The following is an 11,623-nucleotide window of genomic DNA, read 5'->3' on the forward strand; positions in this document are numbered from 1 at the left end:
ATTATTAAGTTTTTAATATTTTTTATAATATAACTTTATAATATTATATAATATAAAATATATTAAAAAGTATAAAAATAATATAAATTACTTATTAATTATTTATTATATAATAAAAGTTATTTTAAAAGTATTATTTTAAATTAATAGATTTACTTTTAATAAATAGCTTACTTTATATATATTTTATATACTTTAATTTAATTATCTTTATAAATAAGTAATAGCTATTTATTTATATACCTTTAAAGTTAATTATTAAACTATCTAGCTTTTTAATTAAAAGTAAAACCTTAAGTAATTATAAAGGTAATAAGTATATTACTTATATATATTTATTAATATCTTTTACCTTTATAGCCTAGAGGCTAAAGCCTCTTTTAAAACCTAAACCTTATTATAGAGAAACTAAAATCTAGCGTTTACCTTAATTATAAACTGCAAGACTAAGTTTTCTCTACTATTCAAGTTCTTATTACAAGTCTAAGCTACCGATAAGACATTTAGCTCATAACTTAAACTGCTTATCAAGATATACCTACAGTGGTTGTTGCATGTTATAACAGATTTTTATAATATCGGCGTTTTGCTATAGCAATTTGTCAGTTATCATGGTATTGATATCTAAGTTGTGAGCTAGAAGTGTTATTTGCAGTTGAGACTTGTGGCTGAGAGCTTATTCTGACAGAGAGAACCTAGCATGTTATAACAAGCTTTGAAACTTGGTTCCTTATACCAGCTAAGTGATCGATATTGTAGAAGCATCTTATAACACAAAAATTTAATTTTAAACGAAAGCTTAAGGTCATAAGCCTCCAGGCCCTTGAATCATATAAATATCTCTTCTTCGTCCGGGGGGGGGGGGGGGGGGGGGCCCCCCCCCCCCCCCCCCTTGTTTCCTCCTTTCTACTTAACTCGAACCACGAATCTATATCATTACTTCATATATAAGACCTCCTCGTGCTCCGCACCACCATCAAACTTCACTTACTAACATGGCTACTACTTTCCACAAATTTTCTCTCCTTCCGCGAGAACTTAGGGACGAGATCTGGTATTTTGCCATTCGGTCACACCACCGCGGCGTCCAAATCTTTCAGGTGCTCAAGTCCCCCTTATATGAGGATAATCGACCCTCCCCCCTCAGGAATTGTATCGTGAAGATATATGGAAGAAGCCCGAGGCCTTCCTTTCTGACCAGCGCTTTGCTAAACTCAGGCAAATACATCAGGCCCTGGTATTTTGCCGCTCCCCTCAGAACCGAGTGTTACAAGGGCCTCGAAGGATCTCCAGGCGACATTACCTCGACCTACATGATTGATTGCGGGCTGTGGACCGCTTGCAAGGAATCGAGGCGTGTTATACGGAAGCACTTCGCTGATCCCTCAAACAATCCATGGGGACTAGCGGAACGCGGGAGAGTGAGCTATTGCTTAGGCAGCAACCCCTTCTACTTGTCGGTCTGGCCAGGCTCGGACCTTTTCATCCTACAATTTAAGAAGTTCTTTGCTACCAACTAGAGTCCTATTGAGAGGTTTCCTGGCACTCCAGAATCTTGTCCTTGTCCCGTGGAGTCTTGCCAGGAAATTGGTATAGAGTATGAAAGCATCCGGGACGATAGTATCACCAGGTCTTGGCACGATGTGACACTTGCCATCGACTTTCTATATCTATTCTCGCTCAAACGACGCCTGTGGGTAGTTGACGCAAACCTGAAGCGGAAGAGAGGCGCCGCTACCTCTCACGACAGCGACGCAATAGAATTCCACGAGAGTGGTAGGAATTTCGTACCAGTTCCTCTCGAGAAAGGGGAAGATAACATGATTGATTGGGAGTATTTGAATCCAGTGGCAGGTGGGAACTTTCGAGCGTCATCTATTCATTATGTATGCCTCGCAAATCAAGTGGCAAGCAGTTTATAGACCTCCCCTAGGCACACGGCAGTCAATCATGGGTGCGGTCTTGAAGATCGGATCGGACTTCTTGGATGGGAGGATCTTGAAAATTCATGATGTTGGCTAAGACTAGACCAGGCTGCAAAAAGCATCGTCGGGTCATAAATGAGTAAATCTAAATTAACGCAATCATCGCTAATCACCTTCCTATATAAACTGATTAAGGTAGACAAATACTTTAAAAAGGCATATTTAAGGCCTGAATATATAATTAAGGTAATATATATACTATGCAGACCAAGAAGGCGCTTTATGCTTAGTGGTTACTTATTGTACAAGCATAGCTTCTAACTCAGAACTGTCAGCTTTCCAGGAACAGTCACTCTCGGAGCAGCTGAAATAGCTCCGCTTCCACTGCGCTTATAGAAATCTACATCTATTCCGTCAGAAATGGGCTGAAAGGTGGACGAATTGCAATCAGGCTGGCGGCAAACGCGGGCCTCCGGTGGAATAATGAGGTGGCGCACCATCTGACAGGTTTCTGGCTCAAAATATTCTGTACTCAAGTCGGCTACCTTAAATAAGATGCTATTCAATTTTCCTTTGGTCTACTGATGTAATTGTCATACCGTGCAAATCCACGAATTTTAAGGTATATAACTACGTAATGTTGATAAGTTTCAAACACGGTGATCTCATGACTCGGCCTGGCCTTTGACATTGTAATAACTGGCGAGTCTATTCGTATAGCAGCATAAAATGATCCTCAAACGACAGTTAACCTAGTTTGACGAAAGCACGCTGGAACCTTCGGGCGCTTAGCCGCCGCAAAGACAATCTGAATCGTCGCATTCACACTAATCGAAGTCAGTAAGATTCGCAAAAGCAATACAGAAGCGTTTACCAACTGTTCAGCTGTCCACGTAGCACAATCCCAATCGCAATACCATCTCCTCTTTGTTACCCCTCCCTTGAACTCCCAGTCAATCCAAACACCTCCATCACTCCCGTGAAACCCGCCTTCGCAATCATTATACCCGCACTGCGACCTGGTTAGCATGTCGTGAGCGTATCGTTGCAAAAATCGCTATGCTTACTCCTCTTTCTTCTCCCCACTGTTGGTTTACAGAGTCATCAGGTTAGTATTGATCAATTAGTCGCTGATGACAGATGCTAACTTACGGCAGGTCGAACGTAGTCGCAACCGCAACGGACCCAGCCTTTATACTTTGGGTATCCGTCATCCCAAGCTGTGGCTTCCATTGTCAATGAGCTTTTGAAAAGCCTTAAGTCTTTGATTGTATAATCGAAAAAATGGAAGAAAAAGAATGGTCTGAGAGATATTGAACCGCATAAATACTGGCCTGCCTACGCAATCGTTGTCGCCGTTGGCATCCTTGAGTTGTGTAATCTGGCCTTGGCGTTTTGAGGCTGAGATTCCCTATGCAATTTACATTGCATATTCACCACCCCTACAATTTTCACGTCCAATCAGCTACTAGTAGGAAGGAACCGTGATGCATTCACGTCAGCTGGGTGGAGAGAAGGGTGATATCGAGACTTTGTATTGGCTTCACTTCTGGAGGCAAAGCGCTTACAGGCCTCCGAGGCCTCCTATTAGCTGAGTTGGCGCTGATACATGCTTCCACTTGGCCACGGTTACTAGTCTTAGTTGCGCTTAGTTAATTCTACTCCTAGCCTGAATTAAAATGTTAGGTGAGTTTATAAGCAGGGTCTTTCGCACTCTAGCGTTTATTTCTTCGTAGAGAATTAACCACTCACCAGCATGACTAACAACCCTGATAATCCAATTCAGACGTGCGAATGGAGATGTCTCAAATGCCGATCCATTCCATGGAATTGCGAAGAGTGGGTTCTGGATCGTGGCAAAGCGGTCTTGGAGCGCGACACGTCACTTCACCTTGATCACTACGACTCTTCGGTTGGTTTGGAGGAATCGGCTGCCGCTGGATGTGGTCTCTGCATCAACCTAAGAGCCCGAGTCCTCCACTGGTTACCAAGCCTGGACGAGCTACCCAGTGGCTTGTGCAAGCTCTGGTTCTTTAGAGGAAAAGAACTTTTCTTCCAGATTGGCGACGACAATCGTCAAGAGTTGTTCCAAGACTTGGCTTGGTCGAAATCGGCTGCATGGCTTCAAGAGTGGGATGGCACGCCTGGACCCGCGCCCTCACCAAGGTGTATGAATTGCCAATAACGATTAGGTAGATTCCGACTGATGAAATGGATACTTAGCCTTCTCTCCAGAAACAGTAAATGAGGATGTGAAAACCCTCGTACAGGACTCGATAAAACCATGGTTCAACGACTGTATCAACGGTAATCGAATTCATCGCAAATGCAAGCATGGGTTCAAAATGGACAGAATAGGTGCCATGCCCAAACGGCTGATCGACGTCGGGGATGACCAAAGTCCAAAGGCTAGGCTCATCATATCGTCCGAGGAATTCGGTCGAATTCCTTCTCAAGCTGAGCAAATCAAATATTTGATACTCAGCTATTGCTGGGGCAGTGGAAATGATCCAGCAAAGACAACTCGGGCGAATCTCTCAGCTCGCCTGAAGCACATCGATGAAACAGTGTTACCAAAGACGATACAAGACACCATCAAGCTCACCCGGCTTCTCGGGTTTCGCTATCTTTGGGTTGACGCCCTCTGCATTATACAATCTCACCCTGGAGACAACTACCAAGACGACTTCAATGCGGAAGCGCCCAAGATGGGCGCGTACTATACCAATGCGGTATGCCTGATCTCGGCGCTCGGCGCCTCGGACAGTAGCACGGGATTATTTGCTCCACGTCCAGCACATCGATATCCCACTACCAGCTGTGTTATCGGCTTCGACAAACGCACTAATGAATATGTTCACCTTCCCGCACCTCGGAGAGCTCTGGTTGACGAATTCGACGCGGCGCCGCTTCTCAAACGAGGTTGGTGTTTTCAAGAACGACTTCTAGCTCGTCGAACCCTACACTGGTCCAGAAACGGCGTGTTCTGGATCTGTGTCGGTGATAATGCAGCCAGATCCGAATTCTCTAGCCGATGTGACACTTTTTCGACTGATCCCAGAATTTCTAACTCGGGCATTTTCCATGGGTTTTCCGTTCCGGGGGGATTAAATCAGCCCTGGAGTCCATGGATGCATTACGTGCAAGAGTATAGTTCTAAAAGCCTCTCATTCGCGACAGATCGTCTCGTCGCTGTCCATGGACTTGGAACCCGGCTTGCGACCCTAGGCGGGGATGAGTACTTTGGCGGGGTATTCGGCGGCCATATTTCTTGGGGGCTGGTTTGGCAGGCTGACCCAGAAGACGACGCCCGGAAGAAGTTGGATTGTTTCCCAAGCTGGTCGTGGGCATCTTGCCAATCTGATCGCAGCGTTACTATTGCTGACCAGTCTAAACCTTGGGTGGAGTGCGTTAGGTTGGAAGGGTTCCCAGCTTTCCAAAACCCTCTCGACTTTCAAGGTCTTGAAAAGAGGACGCTACGTGTTAATGCTCCGCTTCTTAAATTCAAGCCTTGCCACTATCGACGAAATAGCAACACCTCGTACGAGTTTGAAGCCGCAGGGGTACAGTTTAGCGCCTTTTTCACTTATGATGCACCGGAACTGGAACCGATTGATGAGAACGATCTTTGTATTCTCCTCATTCTTCTCGGAAGTGATCAGAAAGGTATCTTACTTCGTGCTAAAGGGAGTATGTATGAGCGTGTCGGCTATACTTCACTTTATTACATGGCTGGAGTCAAGGGATTCCGAAAGCTAAGCTTTTGGGATAACTTCCGGGTCAGTATAGAGATTGTATGATTTTCTATTATTTTGTTCTACCTACCCACTTGGACCGCTTCTAGATACACAGCCATTAAATGAAGCCTCATTTTCTATGTGCAATTGAAGTGCTCTTCCTGAGTATTGTGACCAGGCGCATAATGTGGTCCGCCACTACAATCTCACTAACTACAGTCCACCATGCTCTATCCAGCTCATTCCAGACCTCACCAATCAGCACTATCACTTTTTCCCAAACAACTCGATATCGTATTTACTGCAATTAATAATCTATTATGATATACCACTGAAGTCGTCGTTGAGGAGACTACTACGACTGCTGCTGAAGAGTCATCTACTACGTAAATAGTTGCTAAAGAACCATTCATATGCATATGGCCCAGTCTGTGCCTGTTATGATACAAATGGGGGTTTCTTTTCTGCGCGCCTTCCCGCTTGCTGAAATCGCGTGCGATACTGTCACTATATTTTCTCGACAACGCTGACGCCCTCAGCGTCGACCTAGACTGGGATGACATTGCAGATTTCTCTGGAGTACGGTACCCAAACACCAGGATTGTCCAGTGGGAAGAATTCATTGCAGAAAACATCGCCGATACACGAATGAATAAATCGAAATTGACGCAATCATCGCTGATCAACTTCTCATGTCAGCTGGCAGACGAACATATTGAAAAGGTAAGTTTAGGGCCCGAATCTATGTTTAAATTAGTATATATACCTTGTAAGTCAAGAAAGTGTTTTGTGTTAGGTGTCACTCATTTAACTCACGTGTGGCTGAAACCTTGGCTCTTTGTGCCTGGATCAAAATGTGTAAGTCGTTGTCGAGATGTAAAGATTTGCGGTTAAGACTTGCGGCTGAGAGCTTGTTCCGGCAGAGAGAACTTAGCGCCTGCAAATTGGCTCCGTTATAAAAGGCACTGTCAATCAACCCATCTTGTGTGAGAACTTTATCTCATTTCACTTTCGTGCGCTCCTCGCGTATGATGTATATCACTAGTGATGACTCAAACGGTGTACTTGCCGGAGGTTAAATCATTTGATGGTGTACATATAGACGACTTGCTGTCTCAACCTTTTCTATGATACCCTTTCTCTTCTCTCGTCACACGCAGGTAGTCTTCCACCTTCAGAAAAGTACAGATCGCCTGTTCCACTGGCACTTCTCTCATATTCTCTCACCTTGGCACCGAAAATTCTCAATCATGCCGACTGAGTTCCATCTTTTTTCTGCTCTCCCAGCTGAGCTTAGGCAAGAGATTTGGGACATAGCTATTGCTATTCGCCCAAAGCGCACAGGAGTTCGCGTCTTCCGAGTATTCGACGCTTTGCAAGAACCTTCGATCCGCCTCAAGCTCGTCCCGGGCTGCTACTACGGCGCCATCTTGGCCCGGGGTATACCGTTGCCGGATAAAGGCTTCTTCGGTGTCAATGGGGAGATCATTAGTGATATATCAACACAGATTTACGATCCGGGGCTGTGGAATACCTGCTACGAATCGAGGTTGATGATGAAGAAGGCCTTCGTACCACTCAAGGGGTATGGCTACGGCTCGATGGGGTACTATTTATCTGGCAGTGCTCCTTTCTATGTCACGATTACGGAACGATATCAGGGCCTCTTTATCATACGACCGGACTATCATAAGTATCGATTTCGGGGCCACGCTGCACTGGGTCTCGCCGTACCTCTGCCACACGAAGATTCCGTTTGCGCCAATAGACCTAGCGCAAAGAATATGTCAACATACATGATTGATATGGGACTATGGACTGCCTGTCATGAATCAATGGCCATGATGCGAAAAGCCTTTCCAAGGCCCAGGAATTTTAAGTTTGGGAGATATCGCTTGCCGAGCCAGTAATGTGCTACTACATCTCTGGAGGTGCGCCCCTTTATTTCACAATAAATCCAGTGGAGGATCTTCTTATCCTGCGATCGAACAGTTCAGAATTTCACCTGGAAAAGGATGAATACGCGCTAAACTTCAAACTCTAGCAAATTGGCATCGAATACGAGTCAGACTGGGGACCGTAGCTTTATAAATACACCCATGATCGTGGAGAATGTCTAGCATTTGACGAACTTTCGAACCTCTTCGATACTTGGAAATTTAGCGGCCTATGGCTCGTCGATTATAACCTAAAGCTAAAGGCAAACACTCCTGTTTGCGACCGTTTGTGCTTTTATGCAGGCGACAGGAGGCTTATAGAGGTGGGCGTCTTAGATGAAAATGATCGGAATCACTGGGAGTATATTGAGTCAGTTCCAGATAAAGATGAAAAGTCTTCATTCGCGTTCGCAGAACAGCTAGATGCATACTACAAAGAGATGCAAGAGAGGCATGAATTTCCATGCCGACATAGCATAGGACTTCTTGGATGGGATAACTATTAAGAGCTAGAAAGATACAGAAGACAGAAGCATATTTTCAATAAATCAGATATTTGAATTGCCAGAACTCAATTTTTTATCCCCCACCCTTGTCATTTGCGTACTGTTAGGGGTTTTTGCTCTTCATGCCAACATGAAGCCTGCGGCAGCCATTGATCTCAGGCGCAAGCTTTGCTGCATCAAACTCATCGTGAAAGCTTCTGAGTAAAAGCTTATATAGGGAAAAAGAAATATCGTGTTCTCATTCATTACCTGTGTTCGCAGCCTAAAGCATAACCTTAAAGGTGATAGTTGTTCCCATAATTGTAACAAACTCTGACTCGTCCAATACACCGCACAGGCCAAGGAGAGGCCATGAGAAAAAAGCAAGTCTATTTATACTTCCATACACAGTTTCGCATGACACTTGTGGCATCCTGCTTCAAACCCTAATCACCGTATGATTTCTTTTTTATAGCTTTGACCCAGTAACGAACGACTAATAAAATGGGATACAGGTATTCCAATGAGCCACAGGAGTATCAATAATAAAGTCTCTGGCCAGACTGAAGTCTTACTAAACTTAATTAATAAAGGTCACCTTTACGCTGCAGCATCTCAAGCAACTCTAATCAAGATGAACACGTCGCCCGACCAGCTGAAGAGCTTTAAAAGGCCCGACTGACAGGGTCTGCGACTCCCCACCGTGTGATTTATATTATGCCCTGACCTTCCTTCATCTACCCAGGCCACATCATCCTTCTGACATCTCGACCATCACAAACCCCGAACATGATAGCACGTGCCTAATTCCAGGCCTTAAAATACCTAGCCTATAAGTATCTATAGGTACCTATATAATATAAGTAAGTACCTATAGCTATTTAATTAAGATACTTACTTATTAATAAGTATCTAATTAATATAATTATATAAAGATAGGTACTTATAAGTAAGAATTAATTATAAATTAATATTTAAATAAAAATTAAGTATATCTAGGATATAAGTTAATAAAAGTTACTTATAATAATTAAATATAATAATTACTTTAATTAATTAATAAATAGGTATTTTATAACTTTTAACTTTTAATATACTTATAAATAACTTAAAAAAAAGCTTTAAAATAGTAATAGCCTAGTTACTATTATTATTATTACTTTTACTATTATTTTAATTTTAGCTTTAATTTTAGCTTTACTTTTAACTTTAATTTTAGCCTTATTTTTAGCCTTTTTTTTAATTTTAATCTTTATCTTTATTATTACCTTAATCTTTATTTTCTTTTAACTTTTTTACTTTATTAAAGATATTAATTATTTTTAAGGCTTTTAGCCTTTTTTATATAGAATTTTAATTAGGTTTTTTTTAAATAGTAATATAATCTTTTTAAGCTTTTTTAATTTTATAATCTTTAGTAATTTATATTTATTTTAATATATACTTTTATTTTTTAATTACTTTTTATATATAAGTTAATTCTTTATTAGCTTTTTCTTTTATTATAAAATCTTTTTACTATTTTATAGTATTAAATTAAGGAAATTTTTTAATAGTTAATTTATTAATTATATTTTAAAAAGACTTATTTATATTATTTACTATAATATATTAAATATAATAATATATAGCTATATCTTTTTAAAAAATAGTTTTATAGCTAATATAAATATATATAAAATAAATATTTAAAATTAATTAATATAATTAATTATTATATTAAATTACTATAAATATTTTACTTTTAAAGACTTAATATATAAAAGCTTTAACTATTTATTTTAAAGCTTTAATATAATTAGCTATAATTTAAAAAGTAAGAAATCCTTTATTTTATAAGATTTTTTTAATAAAGTAAATAAAAAGAATATATATAATAATAAGGTTAATACTTTATATAATAGCTATTTTATATAAAGCTTTTTAATTTTTTATAATAATATTAATATAAAAAAATCTAATATAAAAAAAATAGCTTATTATAAGTAACTTAAGCTATCTTTAGTTTAGATTTTCTTTTTAATTATTAAGCTTTATATATAATTATTTTTATAAGGCTTTTATTAATAATAGATTTATAAAAGTATTTATTAATAAAAAAATGCTTTTTAATAGCTTTAGTATTAAGATTTTTAATATTTTTTTTTTTTTTTTTTTTTTTTTTAATTACTATTAGCCTTATTTAAGGCTATTAACCTTTTAACTTTTTATATAATAGTTTAAATAGTAAGGCCCTTATAGTAAGCTAGAATTATAAAAGTTAAGATTAGTTAAAGTTTATTTACCTTAAGTAGTGTAATTACTGCTTTAATTAAGTAATATAAGTACTACTTACTTTTTAGTAGCTATATTAACTTTCTTTCTTTACCCTAGCTAAAAGAATACTAGGCTTAATATACTTATTATACTTAAGTATATTCTTTAACTTAACTTTCCTTTTATTAATTATAGTTATTAATATTAATTATAGCTACTAGTATAATACCTGCTATATAAAATAGCCTATAGCTATATAATTAAGCCTATTATATAACTAGCTATAACCTTAATATAGCTATTAAGCCTATTTTATAAGTAATTAATAAAGAAGATTTAAAAGATATTTATATAATAGTAGCTACTATTAAAAAGAACTTCTTATTAAAGTATTAATTTAATTTTATTAAAATAGCTATTTTTAACTATAAGTTAATAAGGTTAATTAGTTATATAGATTATTTAGCCTATTTTAATATAATTAACTTAAGTTAAGTTAATAATAAGCTTATAAGCCTCTTAAACTTAAAGAGGGTCTTAAAAAAAGGTTATCCCCTTTAATTAAATTAAGTAGCTTTCCTTACTGCTTTTATAAGTAACTTAAATATATATAAAAAGTGGCTTTATAATATAACTAAAAGGGTTATTATTATAAAGGGGGTTTTATTATTAATATAAAGATAAAGGCAGGGTAATAGTAAGGTTCTATAAAGGAAGAAAGTTAACTTTATTTATATAAGTTAGTTAGTAAAAGTTAAATTAACCTAAAGTTAATAATAACTCTATTAATTAATTATATATACCTAGGTATATAACTAATTGCCTTTATATTTAAGAATAGATAATATAAAATTAATAATAAAATAGTAGTTTAAACTAAGGAAGATTTTTAATATAAGCTATTTTAAAAAATAAAAAAGTTAAAAGTAATTATTTTAAAAGATTATTATAATAAAAAAAGTTAAAAAAGTAAAAGTAAAATAAATTTTAAAAAAAAAGTATAAAGCTAAAAAAGCTAAGGATTTTAAGTTAAGTAAAGTTAATTTTTAAATAAATTTTTAATAAAAGTAATTATTTTAATTAATTACTATAAAAGATTTACTTAAAAATATTAAAAATAAAAAAAAATACTTAAATTTACTAAAATTTAAAAAAACTTAAAATTTAAAAAAATTAAGAAATTAAAGTTAAGTTAATATTAAGATTTAGTTTCTTAAGTAATAGGTCTTAGTATAGTAATTTATTATAGAAATTAAATTAATTATAAAATAGGATTTTATTAA

Source organism: Fusarium musae, chromosome 10 (genome assembly GCF_019915245.1).
Source record: "Fusarium musae strain F31 chromosome 10, whole genome shotgun sequence".
Lineage (NCBI taxonomy): Eukaryota > Fungi > Ascomycota > Sordariomycetes > Hypocreales > Nectriaceae > Fusarium > Fusarium musae.